We start from the raw sequence: 16,082 nt of genomic DNA, 5'->3' as shown, positions 1-16,082 counted from the left end.
TATAGAGAGGTACGTTGAAATTGAAAGGTCAGCACAAATGGTCAAAATCCGACATTTTCTCACCTTTCTGCCCGTCCGCAGCTCAGAAAATGACAATGACCATCCTCATCTCGTTGTGTAGCTGGACATAGACAAGAGCACGAAGAAAAAGACCCACATTTCTCTAAAGAACTCACCCAGGGCTGCTGAAAGCTGAAAAAGAACCTATCTAGAAGTTTGGGGCTTTTTACCCGTGAATCTTCACTTTGCGACTAAACTATCCCCAGGAGTGCCAAATTTTCTGGGTCACTGAATGCGGGTGCCAGCGCCCTACAAGGAAACCAAAAATCAAACCTATGCGACCACTGAAATTGCAGCTGGGTCATGTTATAGAGAGGTACGTTGAAATTGAAAGGTCAGCACAAATGGTCAAAATCCGACATTTTCTCACCTTTCTGCCCGTCCGCAGCTCAGAAAATGACAATGACCATCCTCATCTCGTTGTGTAGCTGGACATAGACAAGAGCACGAAGAAAAAGACCCACATTTCTCTAAAGAACTCACCCAGGGCTGCTGAAAGCTGAAAAAGAACCTATCTAGAAGTTTGGGGCTTTTTACCCGTGAATCTTCACTTTGCGACTAAACTATTCACAGCAGTGCCAAATTTTCTGGGTCACTGAATGCGGGTGCCAGCGCCCTACAAGCAAACCAAAAATCAAACCAATGCGACCACTGAAATTACAGCTGGGTCATGTTATAGAGAGGTACGTTGAAATTGAAAGGTCAGCACAAATGGTCAAAATGCGACATTTTCTCACCTTTCTGCCCGTTCGCAGCTCAGAAAATGACAATGACCATCCTCATCTCGTTGTGTAGCTGGACATAGAAAATAGCACCATGAAAAAGAGCCACATTTCTCTAAAGAACTCACCCAGGGCTGCTGAAAGCTGAAAAAGAACTTATCTAGAAGTTTGGTGCTTTTTACCCGTGAATCTTCACTTTGCGACTAAACTATCCACAGCAGTGCCAAATTTTTCTGGGTCACTGAATGCGGGTGCCAGCGCCCTACAAGCACACCAAAAATGAAACCAATGCGACCACTGAAATTGCAGCTGGGTCATGTTATAGAGAGGTACGTTGAAATTGAAAGGTCAGCACAAATGGTCAAAATCCGACATTTTCTCACCTTTCTGCCCGTTCGCAGCTCAGAAAATGACAATGACCATCCTCATCTCGTTGTGTAGCTGGACATAGAAAATAGCACCATGAAAAAGAGCCACATTTCTCTAAAGAACTCGCCCAGGGCTGCTGAAAGCTGAAAAAGAACCTATCTAGAAGTTTGGGGCTTTTTACCCGTGAATCTTCACTTTACGACTAAACTATCCACAGCAGTGCCAAATTTTCTGGGTCACTGAATGCGGGTGCCAGCGCCCTACAAGCAAACCAAAAATGAAACCAATGCGACCACTGAAATTACAGCTGGGTCATGTTATAGAGAGGTACGTTGAAATTGAAAGGTCAGCACAAATGGTCAAAATCCGACATTTTCTCACCTTTCTGCCCGTCCGCAGCTCAGAAAATGACAATGACCATCCTCATCTCGTTGTGTAGCTGGACATAGACAAGAGCACGAAGAAAAAGACCCACATTTCTCTAAAGAACTCACCCAGGGCTGCTGAAAGCTGAAAAAGAACCTATCTAGAAGTTTGGGGCTTTTTACCCGTGAATCTTCACTTTGCGACTAAACTATTCACAGCAGTGCCAAATTTTCTGGGTCACTGAATGTGGGTGCCAGCGCCCTACAAGCAAACCAAAAATCAAACCAATGCGACCACTGAAATTACAGCTGGGTCATGTTATAGAGAGGTACGTTGAAATTGAAAGGTCAGCACAAATGGTCAAAATCCGACATTTTCTCACCTTTCTGCCTGTTGGCAGCTCAGAAAATGACAATGACCATCCTCATCTCGTTGTGTAGCTGGACATAGAAAATAGCACCATGAAAAAGAGCCACATTTCTCTAAAGAACTCACCCAGGGCTGCTGAAAGCTGAAAAAGAACCTATCTAGAAGTTTGGGGCTTTTTACCCGTGAATCTTCACTTTGCGACTAAACTATCCCCAGGAGTGCCAAATTTTCTGGGTCACTGAATGCGGGTGCCAGCGCCCTACAAGGAAACCAAAAATCAAACCAATGCGACCACTGAAATTACAGCTGGGTCATGTTATAGAGAGGTACGTTGAAATTGAAAGGTCAGCACAAATGGTCAAAATGCGACATTTTCTCACCTTTCTGCCCGTTCGCAGCTCAGAAAATGACAATGACCATCCTCATCTCGTTGTGTAGCTGGACATAGAAAATAGCACCATGAAAAAGAGCCACATTTCTCTAAAGAACTCACCCAGGGCTGCTGAAAGCTGAAAAAGAACGTATCTAGAAGTTTGGTGCTTTTTACCCGTGAATCTTCACTTTGCGACTAAACTATCCACAGCAGTGCCAAATTTTTCTGGGTCACTGAATGCGGGTGCCAGCGCCCTACAAGCACACCAAAAATGAAACCAATGCGACCACTGAAATTGCAGCTGGGTCATGTTATAGAGAGGTACGTTGAAATTGAAAGGTCAGCACAAATGGTCAAAATCCGACATTTTCTCACCTTTCTGCCCGTTCGCAGCTCAGAAAATGACAATGACCATCCTCATCTCGTTGTGTAGCTGGACATAGAAAATAGCACCATGAAAAAGACCCACATTTCTCTAAAGAACTCGCCCAGGGCTGCTGAAAGCTGAAAAAGAACCTATCTAGAAGTTTGGGGCTTTTTACCCGTGAATCTTCACTTTACGACTAAACTATCCACAGCAGTGCCAAATTTTCTGGGTCACTGAATGCGGGTGCCAGCGCCCTACAAGCAAACCAAAAATGAAACCAATGCGACCACTGAAATTACAGCTGGGTCATGTTATAGAGAGGTACGTTGAAATTGAAAGGTCAGCACAAATGGTCAAAATCCGACATTTTCTCACCTTTCTGCCCGTTCGCAGCTCAGAAAATGACAATGACCATCCTCATCTCGTTGTGTAGCTGGACATAGAAAATAGCACCATGAAAAAGAGCCACATTTCTCTAAAGAACTCGCCCAGGGCTGCTGAAAGCTGAAAAAGAACCTATCTAGAAGTTTGGGGCTTTTTACCCGTGAATCTTCACTTTACGACTAAACTATCCACAGCAGTGCCAAATTTTCTGGGTCACTGAATGCGGGTGCCAGCGCCCTACAAGCAAACCAAAAATGAAACCAATGCGACCACTGAAATTACAGCTGGGTCATGTTATAGAGAGGTACGTTGAAATTGAAAGGTCAGCACAAATGGTCAAAATCCGACATTTTCTCACCTTTCTGCCCGTCCGCAGCTCAGAAAATGACAATGACCATCCTCATCTCGTTGTGTAGCTGGACATAGACAAGAGCACGAAGAAAAAGACCCACATTTCTCTAAAGAACTCACCCAGGGCTGCTGAAAGCTGAAAAAGAACCTATCTAGAAGTTTGGGGCTTTTTACCCGTGAATCTTCACTTTGCGACTAAACTATTCACAGCAGTGCCAAATTTTCTGGGTCACTGAATGTGGGTGCCAGCGCCCTACAAGCAAACCAAAAATCAAACCAATGCGACCACTGAAATTACAGCTGGGTCATGTTATAGAGAGGTACGTTGAAATTGAAAGGTCAGCACAAATGGTCAAAATCCGACATTTTCTCACCTTTCTGCCTGTTGGCAGCTCAGAAAATGACAATGACCATCCTCATCTCGTTGTGTAGCTGGACATAGAAAATAGCACCATGAAAAAGAGCCACATTTCTCTAAAGAACTCACCCAGGGCTGCTGAAAGCTGAAAAAGAACCTATCTAGAAGTTTGGGGCTTTTTACCCGTGAATCTTCACTTTGCGACTAAACTATCCCCAGGAGTGCCAAATTTTCTGGGTCACTGAATGCGGGTGCCAGCGCCCTACAAGGAAACCAAAAATCAAACCAATGCGACCACTGAAATTACAGCTGGGTCATGTTATAGAGAGGTACGTTGAAATTGAAAGGTCAGCACAAATGGTCAAAATGCGACATTTTCTCACCTTTCTGCCCGTTCGCAGCTCAGAAAATGACAATGACCATCCTCATCTCGTTGTGTAGCTGGACATAGAAAATAGCACCATGAAAAAGAGCCACATTTCTCTAAAGAACTCACCCAGGGCTGCTGAAAGCTGAAAAAGAACGTATCTAGAAGTTTGGTGCTTTTTACCCGTGAATCTTCACTTTGCGACTAAACTATCCACAGCAGTGCCAAATTTTTCTGGGTCACTGAATGCGGGTGCCAGCGCCCTACAAGCACACCAAAAATGAAACCAATGCGACCACTGAAATTGCAGCTGGGTCATGTTATAGAGAGGTACGTTGAAATTGAAAGGTCAGCACAAATGGTCAAAATCCGACATTTTCTCACCTTTCTGCCCGTTCGCAGCTCAGAAAATGACAATGACCATCCTCATCTCGTTGTGTCGCTGGACATAGACAAGAACACCAAGAAAAAGACACACATTTCTCTAAAGAACTCACCCAGGGCTGCTGAAAGCTGAAAAAGAACCTATCTTGAAGTTTGGGGCTTTTACCCGTGAATCTTCACTTTGCGACTAAACTATTCACAGCAGTGCCAAATTTTCTGGGTCACTGAATGCGGGTGCCAGCGCCCTACAAGCAAACCAAAAATCAAACCAATGCGACCACTGAAATTACAGCTGGGTCATGTTATAGAGAGGTACGTTGAAATTGAAAGGTCAGCACAAATGGTCAAAATCCGACATTTTCTCACCTTTCTGCCCGTTCGCAGCTCAGAAAATGACAATGACCATCCTCATCTCGTTGTGTAGCTGGACATAGAAAATAGCACCATGAAAAAGACCCACATTTCTCTAAAGAACTCACCCAGGGCTGCTGAAAGCTGAAAAAGAACTTATCTAGAAGTTTGGGCTTTTTACCCGTGAATCTTCACTTTGCGACTAAACTATCCACCGCAGCGCCAAATTTTCCGGGTCACTGAATGCGGGTGCGAGCGCCCTACAAGCATACCAAAAATGAAACCAATGCGACCACTGAAATTGCAGCTGGGTCATGTTATAGAGAGGTACGTTGAAATTGAAAGGTCAGCACAAATGGTCAAAATCCGACATTTTCTCACCTTTCTGCCCGTTCGCAGCTCAGAAAATGACAATGACCATCCTCATCTCGTTGTGTTGCTGGACATAGAAAATAGCACCATGAAAAAGAGCCACATTTCTCTAAAGAACTCACCCAGGGCTGCTGAAAGCTGAAAAAGAACTTATCTAGAAGTTTGGGGCTTTTTACCCGTGAATCTTCACTTTGCGACTAAACTATCCACAGCAGTGCCAAATTTTCTGGGTCACTGAATGCGGGTGCCAGCGCCCTACAAGCACACCAAAAATGAAACCAATGCGACCACTGAAATTACAGCTGGGTCATGTTATAGAGAGGTACGTTGAAATTGAAAGGTCAGCACAAATGGTCAAAATCCGACATTTTCTCACCTTTCTGCCCGTTCGTAGCTCAGAAAATGACAATGACCATCCTCATCTCGTTGTGTAGCTGGACATAGAAAATAGCACCATGAAAAAGACCCACATTTCTCTAAAGGACTCACCCAGGGCTGCTGAAAGCTGAAAAAGAACCTATGTAGAAGTTTGGGGCTTTTTACCCGTGAATCTTCACTTTGCGACTAAACTATCCACAGCAGTGCCAAATTTTCTGGGTCACTGAATGCGGGTGCCAGCGCCCTACAAGCAAACCAAAAATGAAACCAATGCGACCACTGAAATTACAGCTGGGTCATGTTATAGAGAGGTACGTTGAAATTGAAAGGTCAGCACAAATGGTCAAAATCCGACATTTTCTCACCTTTCTGCCCGTTCGCAGCTCAGAAAATGACAATGACCATCCTCATCTCGTTGTGTAGCTGGACATAGACAAGAACACCAAGAAAAAGACCCACATTTCTCTAAAGAACTCACCCAGGGCTGCTGAAAGCTGAAAAAGAACTTATCTAGAAGTTTGGGGCTTTTTACCCGTGAATCTTCACTTTGCGACTAAACTATCCACAGCAGTGCCAAATTTTCTGGGTCACTGAATGCGGGTGCCAGCGCCCTACAAGCAAACCAAAAATGAAACCAATGCGACCACTGAAATTACAGCTGGGTCATGTTATAGAGAGGTACGTTGAAATTGAAAGGTCAGCACAAATGGTCAAAATCCGACATTTTCTCACCTTTCTGCCCGTCCGCAGCTCAGAGAATGACAATGACCATCCTCATCTCGTTGTGTAGCTGGACATAGACAAGAGCACGAAGAAAAAGACCCACATTTCTCTAAAGAACTCACCCAGGGCTGCTGAAAGCTGAAAAAGAACCTATCTAGAAGTTTGGGGCTTTTTACCCGTGAATCTTCACTTTGCGACTAAACTATCCCCAGGAGTGCCAAATTTTCTGGGTCACTGAATGCGGGTGCCAGCGCCCTACAAGGAAACCAAAAATCAAACCTATGCGACCACTGAAATTGCAGCTGGGTCATGTTATAGAGAGGTACGTTGAAATTGAAAGGTCAGCACAAATGGTCAAAATCCGACATTTTCTCACCTTTCTGCCCGTCCGCAGCTCAGAAAATGACAATGACCATCCTCATCTCGTTGTGTAGCTGGACATAGACAAGAGCACGAAGAAAAAGAGCCACATTTCTCTAAAGAACTCACCCAGGGCTGCTGAAAGCTGAAAAAGAACCTATCTAGAAGTTTGGGGCTTTTTACCCGTGAATCTTCACTTTGCGACTAAACTATTCACAGCAGTGCCAAATTTTCTGGGTCACTGAATGCGGGTGCCAGCGCCCTACAAGCAAACCAAAAATCAAACCAATGCGACCACTGAAATTACAGCTGGGTCATGTTATAGAGAGGTACGTTGAAATTGAAAGGTCAGCACAAATGGTCAAAATGCGACATTTTCTCACCTTTCTGCCCGTTCGCAGCTCAGAAAATGACAATGACCATCCTCATCTCGTTGTGTAGCTGGACATAGAAAATAGCACCATGAAAAAGAGCCACATTTCTCTAAAGAACTCACCCAGGGCTGCTGAAAGCTGAAAAAGAACTTATCTAGAAGTTTGGTGCTTTTTACCCGTGAATCTTCACTTTGCGACTAAACTATCCACAGCAGTGCCAAATTTTTCTGGGTCACTGAATGCGGGTGCCAGCGCCCTACAAGCACACCAAAAATGAAACCAATGCGACCACTGAAATTGCAGCTGGGTCATGTTATAGAGAGGTACGTTGAAATTGAAAGGTCAGCACAAATGGTCAAAATCCGACATTTTCTCACCTTTCTGCCCGTTCGCAGCTCAGAAAATGACAATGACCATCCTCATCTCGTTGTGTAGCTGGACATAGAAAATAGCACCATGAAAAAGAGCCACATTTCTCTAAAGAACTCGCCCAGGGCTGCTGAAAGCTGAAAAAGAACCTATCTAGAAGTTTGGGGCTTTTTACCCGTGAATCTTCACTTTACGACTAAACTATCCACAGCAGTGCCAAATTTTCTGGGTCACTGAATGCGGGTGCCAGCGCCCTACAAGCAAACCAAAAATGAAACCAATGCGACCACTGAAATTACAGCTGGGTCATGTTATAGAGAGGTACGTTGAAATTGAAAGGTCAGCACAAATGGTCAAAATCCGACATTTTCTCACCTTTCTGCCCGTCCGCAGCTCAGAAAATGACAATGACCATCCTCATCTCGTTGTGTAGCTGGACCTAGACAAGAGCACGAAGAAAAAGACCCACATTTCTCTAAAGAACTCACCCAGGGCTGCTGAAAGCTGAAAAAGAACCTATCTAGAAGTTTGGGGCTTTTTACCCGTGAATCTTCACTTTGCGACTAAACTATTCACAGCAGTGCCAAATTTTCTGGGTCACTGAATGTGGGTGCCAGCGCCCTACAAGCAAACCAAAAATCAAACCAATGCGACCACTGAAATTACAGCTGGGTCATGTTATAGAGAGGTACGTTGAAATTGAAAGGTCAGCACAAATGGTCAAAATCCGACATTTTCTCACCTTTCTGCCTGTTGGCAGCTCAGAAAATGACAATGACCATCCTCATCTCGTTGTGTAGCTGGACATAGAAAATAGCACCATGAAAAAGAGCCACATTTCTCTAAAGAACTCACCCAGGGCTGCTGAAAGCTGAAAAAGAACCTATCTAGAAGTTTGGGGCTTTTTACCCGTGAATCTTCACTTTGCGACTAAACTATCCCCAGGAGTGCCAAATTTTCTGGGTCACTGAATGCGGGTGCCAGCGCCCTACAAGGAAACCAAAAATCAAACCTATGCGACCACTGAAATTGCAGCTGGGTCATGTTATAGAGAGGTACGTTGAAATTGAAAGGTCAGCACAAATGGTCAAAATCCGACATTTTCTCACCTTTCTGCCCGTCCGCAGCTCAGAAAATGACAATGACCATCCTCATCTCGTTGTGTAGCTGGACATAGACAAGAGCACGAAGAAATGGACCCACATTTCTCTAAAGAACTCACCCAGGGCTGCTGAAAGCTGAAAAAGAACCTATCTAGAAGTTTGGGGCTTTTTACCCGTGAATCTTCACTTTGCGACTAAACTATTCACAGCAGTGCCAAATTTTCTGGGTCACTGAATGCGGGTGCCAGCGCCCTACAAGCAAACCAAAAATCAAACCAATGCGACCACTGAAATTACAGCTGGGTCATGTTATAGAGAGGTACGTTGAAATTGAAAGGTCAGCACAAATGGTCAAAATGCGACATTTTCTCACCTTTCTGCCCGTTCGCAGCTCAGAAAATGACAATGACCATCCTCATCTCGTTGTGTAGCTGGACATAGAAAATAGCACCATGAAAAAGAGCCACATTTCTCTAAAGAACTCACCCAGGGCTGCTGAAAGCTGAAAAAGAACGTATCTAGAAGTTTGGTGCTTTTTACCCGTGAATCTTCACTTTGCGACTAAACTATCCACAGCAGTGCCAAATTTTTCTGGGTCACTGAATGCGGGTGCCAGCGCCCTACAAGCACACCAAAAATGAAACCAATGCGACCACTGAAATTGCAGCTGGGTCATGTTATAGAGAGGTACGTTGAAATTGAAAGGTCAGCACAAATGGTCAAAATCCGACATTTTCTCACCTTTCTGCCCGTTCGCAGCTCAGAAAATGACAATGACCATCCTCATCTCGTTGTGTAGCTGGACATAGAAAATAGCACCATGAAAAAGACCCACATTTCTCTAAAGAACTCGCCCAGGGCTGCTGAAAGCTGAAAAAGAACCTATCTAGAAGTTTGGGGCTTTTTACCCGTGAATCTTCACTTTACGACTAAACTATCCACAGCAGTGCCAAATTTTCTGGGTCACTGAATGCGGGTGCCAGCGCCCTACAAGCAAACCAAAAATGAAACCAATGCGACCACTGAAATTACAGCTGGGTCATGTTATAGAGAGGTACGTTGAAATTGAAAGGTCAGCACAAATGGTCAAAATCCGACATTTTCTCACCTTTCTGCCCGTTCGCAGCTCAGAAAATGACAATGACCATCCTCATCTCGTTGTGTAGCTGGACATAGACAAGAACACCAAGAAAAAGACACACATTTCTCTAAAGAACTCGCCCAGGGCTGCTGAAAGCTGAAAAAGAACCTATCTTGAAGTTTGGGGCTTTTACCCGTGAATCTTCACTTTGCGACTAAACTATTCACAGCAGTGCCAACTTTTCTGGGTCACTGAATGCGGGTGCCAGCGCCCTACAAGCAAACCAAAAATCAAACCAATGCGACCACTGAAATTACAGCTGGGTCATGTTATAGAGAGGTACGTTGAAATTGAAAGGTCAGCACAAATGGTCAAAATCCGACATTTTCTCACCTTTCTGCCCGTTCGCAGCTCAGAAAATGACAATGACCATCCTCATCTCGTTGTGTAGCTGGACATAGAAAATAGCACCATGAAAAAGACCCACATTTCTCTAAAGAACTCACCCAGGGCTGCTGAAAGCTGAAAAAGAACTTATCTAGAAGTTTGGGCTTTTTACCCGTGAATCTTCACTTTGCGACTAAACTATCCACCGCAGCGCCAAATTTTCCGGGTCACTGAATGCGGGTGCGAGCGCCCTACAAGCATACCAAAAATGAAACCAATGCGACCACTGAAATTGCAGCTGGGTCATGTTATAGAGAGGTACGTTGAAATTGAAAGGTCAGCACAAATGGTCAAAATCCGACATTTTCTCACCTTTCTGCCCGTTCGCAGCTCAGAAAATGACAATGACCATCCTCATCTCGTTGTGTTGCTGGACATAGAAAATAGCACCATGAAAAAGAGCCACATTTCTCTAAAGAACTCACCCAGGGCTGCTGAAAGCTGAAAAAGAACTTATCTAGAAGTTTGGGGCTTTTTACCCGTGAATCTTCACTTTGCGACTAAACTATCCACAGCAGTGCCAAATTTTCTGGGTCACTGAATGCGGGTGCCAGCGCCCTACAAGCACACCAAAAATGAAACCAATGCGACCACTGAAATTGCAGCTGGGTCATGTTATAGAGAGGTACGTTGAAATTGAAAGGTCAGCACAAATGGTCAAAATCCGACATTTTCTCACCTTTCTGCCCGTTCGTAGCTCAGAAAATGACAATGACCATCCTCATCTCGTTGTGTAGCTGGACATAGAAAATAGCACCATGAAAAAGAGCCACATTTCTCTAAAGGACTCACCCAGGGCTGCTGAAAGCTGAAAAAGAACCTATGTAGAAGTTTGGGGCTTTTTACCCGTGAATCTTCACTTTGCGACTAAACTATCCACAGCAGTGCCAAATTTTCTGGGTCACTGAATGCGGGTGCCAGCGCCCTACAAGCAAACCAAAAATGAAACCAATGCGACCACTGAAATTACAGCTGGGTCATGTTATAGAGAGGTACGTTGAAATTGAAAGGTCAGCACAAATGGTCAAAATCCGACATTTTCTCACCTTTCTGCCCGTTCGCAGCTCAGAAAATGACAATGACCATCCTCATCTCGTTGTGTAGCTGGACATAGACAAGAACACCAAGAAAAAGACCCACATTTCTCTAAAGAACTCACCCAGGGCTGCTGAAAGCTGAAAAAGAACTTATCTAGAAGTTTGGGGCTTTTTACCCGTGAATCTTCACTTTGCGACTAAACTATCCACAGCAGTGCCAAATTTTCTGGGTCACTGAATGCGGGTGCCAGCGCCCTACAAGCACACCAAAAATGAAACCAATGCGACCACTGAAATTGCAGCTGGGTCATGTTATAGAGAGGTACATTGAAATTGAAAGGTCAGCACAAATGGTCAAAATCCGACATTTTCTCACCTTTCTGCCCGTTCGTAGCTCAGAAAATGACAATGACCATCCTCATCTCGTTGTGTAGCTGGACATAGAAAATAGCACCATGAAAAAGAGCCACATTTCTCTAAAGGACTCACCCAGGGCTGCTGAAAGCTGAAAAAGAACCTATGTAGAAGTTTGGGGCTTTTTACCCGTGAATCTTCACTTTGCGACTAAACTATCCACAGCAGTGCCAACTTTTCTGGGTCACTGAATGCGGGTGCCAGCGCCCTACAAGCAAACCAAAAATGAAACCAATGCGACCACTGAAATTACAGCTGGGTCATGTTATAGAGAGGTACGTTGAAATTGAAAGGTCAGCACAAATGGTCAAAATCTGACATTTTCTCACCTTTCTGCCCGTTCGCAGCTCAGAAAATGACAATGACCATCCTCATCTCGTTGTGTAGCTGGACATAGACAAGAACACCAAGAAAAAGACCCACATTTCTCTAAAGAACTCACCCAGGGCTGCTGAAAGCTGAAAAAGAACTTATCTAGAAGTTTGGGGCTTTTTACCCGTGAATCTTCAATTTGCGACTAAACTATCCACCGCAGCGCCAAATTTTCTGGGTCACTGAATGCGGGTGCCAGCGCCCTACAAGCATACCAAAAATGAAACCAATGCGACCACTGAAATTGCAGCTGGGTCATGTTATAGAGAGGTACGTTGAAATTGAAAGGTCAGCACAAATGGTCAAAATCCGACATTTTCTCACCTTTCTGCCCGTTCGCAGCTCAGAAAATGACAATGACCATCCTCATCTCGTTGTGTAGCTGGACATAGAAAATAGCACCATGAAAAAGAGCCACATTTCTCTAAAGAACTCACCCAGGGCTGCTGAAAGCTGAAAAAGAACCTATCTAGAAGTTTGGGGCTTTTTACCCGTGAATCTTCACTTTGCGACTAAACTATTCACAGCAGTGCCAAATTTTCTGGGTCACTGAATGCGGGTGCCAGCGCCCTACAAGCAAACCAAAAATGAAACCAATGCGACCACTGAAATTACAGCTGGGTCATGTTATAGAGAGGTACGTTGAAATTGAAAGGTCAGCACAAATGGTCAAAATCCGACATTTTCTCACCTTTCTGCCCGTTCGCAGCTTAGAAAATGACATTGACCATCCTCATCTCGTTGGTTAGCTGGACATAGACAAGAGCACCAAGAAAAGAGCCACATTTCTCTAAAGAACTCGCCCAGGGCTGCTGAAAGCTGAAAAAGAACCTATCTAGAAGTTTGGGGCTTTTTACCCGTGAATCTTCACTTTGCGAATAAACTATTCACAGGAGTGCCAAATTTTCTGGGTCACTGAATGCGGGTGCCAGCGCCCTACAAGCAAACCAAAAATCAAACCAATGCGACCACTGAAATTACAGCTGGGTCATGTTATAGAGAGGTACGTTGAAATTGAAAGGTCAGCACAAATGGTCAAAATCCGACATTTTCTCACCTTTCTGCCCGTTCGCAGCTCAGAAAATGACAATGACCTTCCTCATCTCGTTGTGTAGCTGGACATGGAAAATAGCACCATGAAAAAGGGCCACATTTCTCTAAAGAACTCACCCAGGGCTGCTGAAAGCTTAAAAAGAACCTATCTAGAAGTTTGGGGCTTTTTACCCGTGAATCTTCACTTTGCGACTAAACTATTCACAGCAGTGCCAAATTTTCCGGGTCACTGAATGCGGGTGCCAGCGCCCTACAAGCAAACCAAAAATGAAACCAATGTGACCACTGAAATTACAGCTGGGTCATGTTATAGAGAGGTACGTTGAAATTGAAAGGTCAGCACAAATGGTCAAAATCCGACATTTTCTCACCTTTCTGCCCGTTCGCAGCTCAGAAAATGACAATGACCATCCTCATCTCGTTGTGTAGCTGGACATAGACAAGAGCACCAAGAAAAAGACCCACATTTCTCTAAAGAACTCGCCCAGGGCTGCTGAAAGCTGAAAAAGAACCTATCTAGAAGTTTGGGGCTTTTTACCCGTGAATCTTCACTTTGCGACTAAACTATTCACAGCAGTGCCAAATGTTCTGGGTCACCGAATGTGGGTGCCAGCGCCCTACAATCGAACCAAAAATCAAATTAATGCAACCTCTGACATTACAGCTGGGTCATATTATAGAGAGGTACATTGAAATTGAAAGGTCAGCATAAATGGTCAAAATCTGACATTTTCTCACCTTTCTGGCCGTTCACAGCTCAGAAAATGACAATAACCATCCTCATCTCGTTGTGTAGCTGGACATAGACAAGTGCACCAAGAAAAACAGCCACATTTCTCTAAAGAACTCGCCCAGGGCTGCTGAAAGCTGAAAAAGAACCTATCTAGAAGTCTGGGTCTTTTTCAACCCGTGAATCTTCACTTTGCGACTAAACTATTCACAGCAGTGCCAAATTTTCTGGGTCACTGAATGTGGGTGCCAGCGCACTACAAGCAAACCAAAAATCAAATGAACTATGAGGTCTATAATCTATTTATCATATACTCCACGCAAGGTTTCTCTTCATATGCGACATATCCTTGTAATTTTATTATAGTTGAGAATCAACTCGTAAAAACTCCAAGTCAATCTCCCATTGACACAAACCTCGTTTATTCAACATAATCATATCCTAACTTTGAAGTTGCGACTTCGGCAGTAATAGTCATGAAGTTGGTTGCTCCAACGAGGAGCACACGCTTCTTGCCGAACTTGACACTTGACTGACTCACGACTGCCATCCGGAGCACACGAGGAGCACGTCGCACATTCCGCTCGGCAAACCTGAAAGAAAGCACCACTCCCTGCTCAATACAATCTTCCTCAGCCTACTCAAGCTCAACTGATGAGGGGTGAATTCCCCGAAACACTGTGTATTGAGCAGGGAGTGGTGCTTTCTTTCAGGTTTGCCGAGCGGAAGGTGCGACGTGCTCCTCGTGTGCTCCGGATGGCAGTCATGAGTCAGTCAAGTGTCAAGTTCGGCAAGAAGTGTGTGCTCCTCGTTGGAGCAACCAACTTCATAATCATATCCTATCCAATAAAAACAGTTCATAAAAACAGCTTTTTAGGATCGGACCCAGTCCGCATAACCAAGAGAGCTAGCTCCCTTGGCTGCTGTTGGAATATGCAAGAATGGGCCTTCCAGATAAGGTCTAAGGCCACACGTTTTTATATCAGATATAAAAACGTGTGGCCTTAGACCTTATCTATTCTATGTTTCTCGTCACCCGCGCGCATACGATTCAGGAGTCTGGAGGAAAAAAAGAAAAAAAAATGGGCTGCACTGACTGTGCATGTGGGGACCAGCACACTCATGCACATGTACATAATGTGGCCTGGGCTGTTCGACACATGATGCGAGGTCACCAATTATTGTGCGCAATCTAGCTGCACGTGCACAGATTGTGACAGAAGCTCCTACCACATACTAGCAAGAGTCCATATGCACTCTTGATACTAGTTGCTAACTATGGATCCGGATGCTATTTTGCATGGTGTATTGGTGGATTTTAGTGTGAACAAAGGTCTAATAAACTTTTTGTATTTTTCGGTCATTTTTTATTTTTTTCCACCTCTCGCCTACGTTTTTAGATTTTCAGGTGACGAGAAACATAGAAATAAAAACGTGTGGCCTAACAAGGAGAAGTGGCTATAGTTATGAAATGAACACCGGTAACCATGGAGACAGACCACACTCTCATTATAGATACTGGTTATACGCAGATTGAGTAGATACTGGTTATAAATAGACCGAATAAGGAAAATGATCTGATAGCCTATGAAGAGTTAAAGGAATTGAACCAATGACAACAAATACTCGTCCAGCACACGAGTTGTCATAGCAACACAAATGACAGCTGTCCACTATTTTTGTTGTTGGAGATTGAGTAGGAGTTTTTACTGGTTGATTCTAAATACAATAAATGAGGAGGCCGAGGGTTTATGACCAATAAAAACTATTATAAAAACCGAGGTCCCCCGAGGTTTAATTATAAAAACCGAGGTTCCCCGAGGTTTTTATAATAGTTTTTATTGGTCATAAACCCTCGGCCTCCTCATTTATTGTATACATAACCTATAGGGTATACATATTCTGCGTAAGCAAAGCTGTGGACGCAGCATACTGCTTCTACACTTCAACGCGAGAATGCGTATAATAATATTAATAATAGTAATAATTGTGAAAGAAGAAGGACAAAATGTTACGAGTTATGACTAACTGTCCACCAACGTAACCAAATCTTATACAGTCAGCAAGTGCGACAAAATGGCACAAAACTGACAAGGAGTACTGAGACATTCGGCGACCTGACACCTAGCTCCAACACTTCTCCAAGGCGCAAACCAACAACCTTCCAACTTGGAAGGCTCAGGTTCGGCCCGGAAAGGTCCAAGAGGGGACGGAAAGCGCAACGAAGAAGAGCACGAGCTACGCATCACGGCAACAAAGAAAACCTTTCCGAACCTGAGCATTCCAAGTTGGAAGGTTGGTGGTTTGCGCCTTGGAGAAGTGTTGGAGCTAGGTGTCAGGTCGCCGAATGTCTCAGTACTCCTTGTCAGTTTTGTGCCATTTTGTCACACTCGCTGACTGTATAAGATCTGGTTACGTTGGTGGACAGTTAGTCATAACTCGTAACCT

At 44.2% G+C, this 16,082-nt stretch overlaps 1 long non-coding RNA gene across 1 annotated transcript in view; it reads right to left on the bottom strand.

Moving 5' to 3' along the window:
* LOC135823274 (uncharacterized) overlaps window positions 1-12,611 on the bottom strand; it is a 311,228-nt gene extending 298,617 nt beyond the window's left edge. Inside the window, exon 1 of the long non-coding RNA XR_010554645.1 lies at window positions 12,543-12,611. This is a non-coding gene — a long non-coding RNA (uncharacterized LOC135823274). The remainder of the gene's footprint in view (window positions 1-12,542) is intronic.
* Between the last annotated feature and the right edge of the window lie 3,471 nt (window positions 12,612-16,082).

This window comes from Sycon ciliatum, chromosome 8, assembly GCF_964019385.1.
Source record: "Sycon ciliatum chromosome 8, ocSycCili1.1, whole genome shotgun sequence".
Taxonomy (NCBI): domain Eukaryota; kingdom Metazoa; phylum Porifera; class Calcarea; order Leucosolenida; family Sycettidae; genus Sycon; species Sycon ciliatum.
This window is presented reverse-complemented; position numbering and strand designations above follow the sequence as displayed.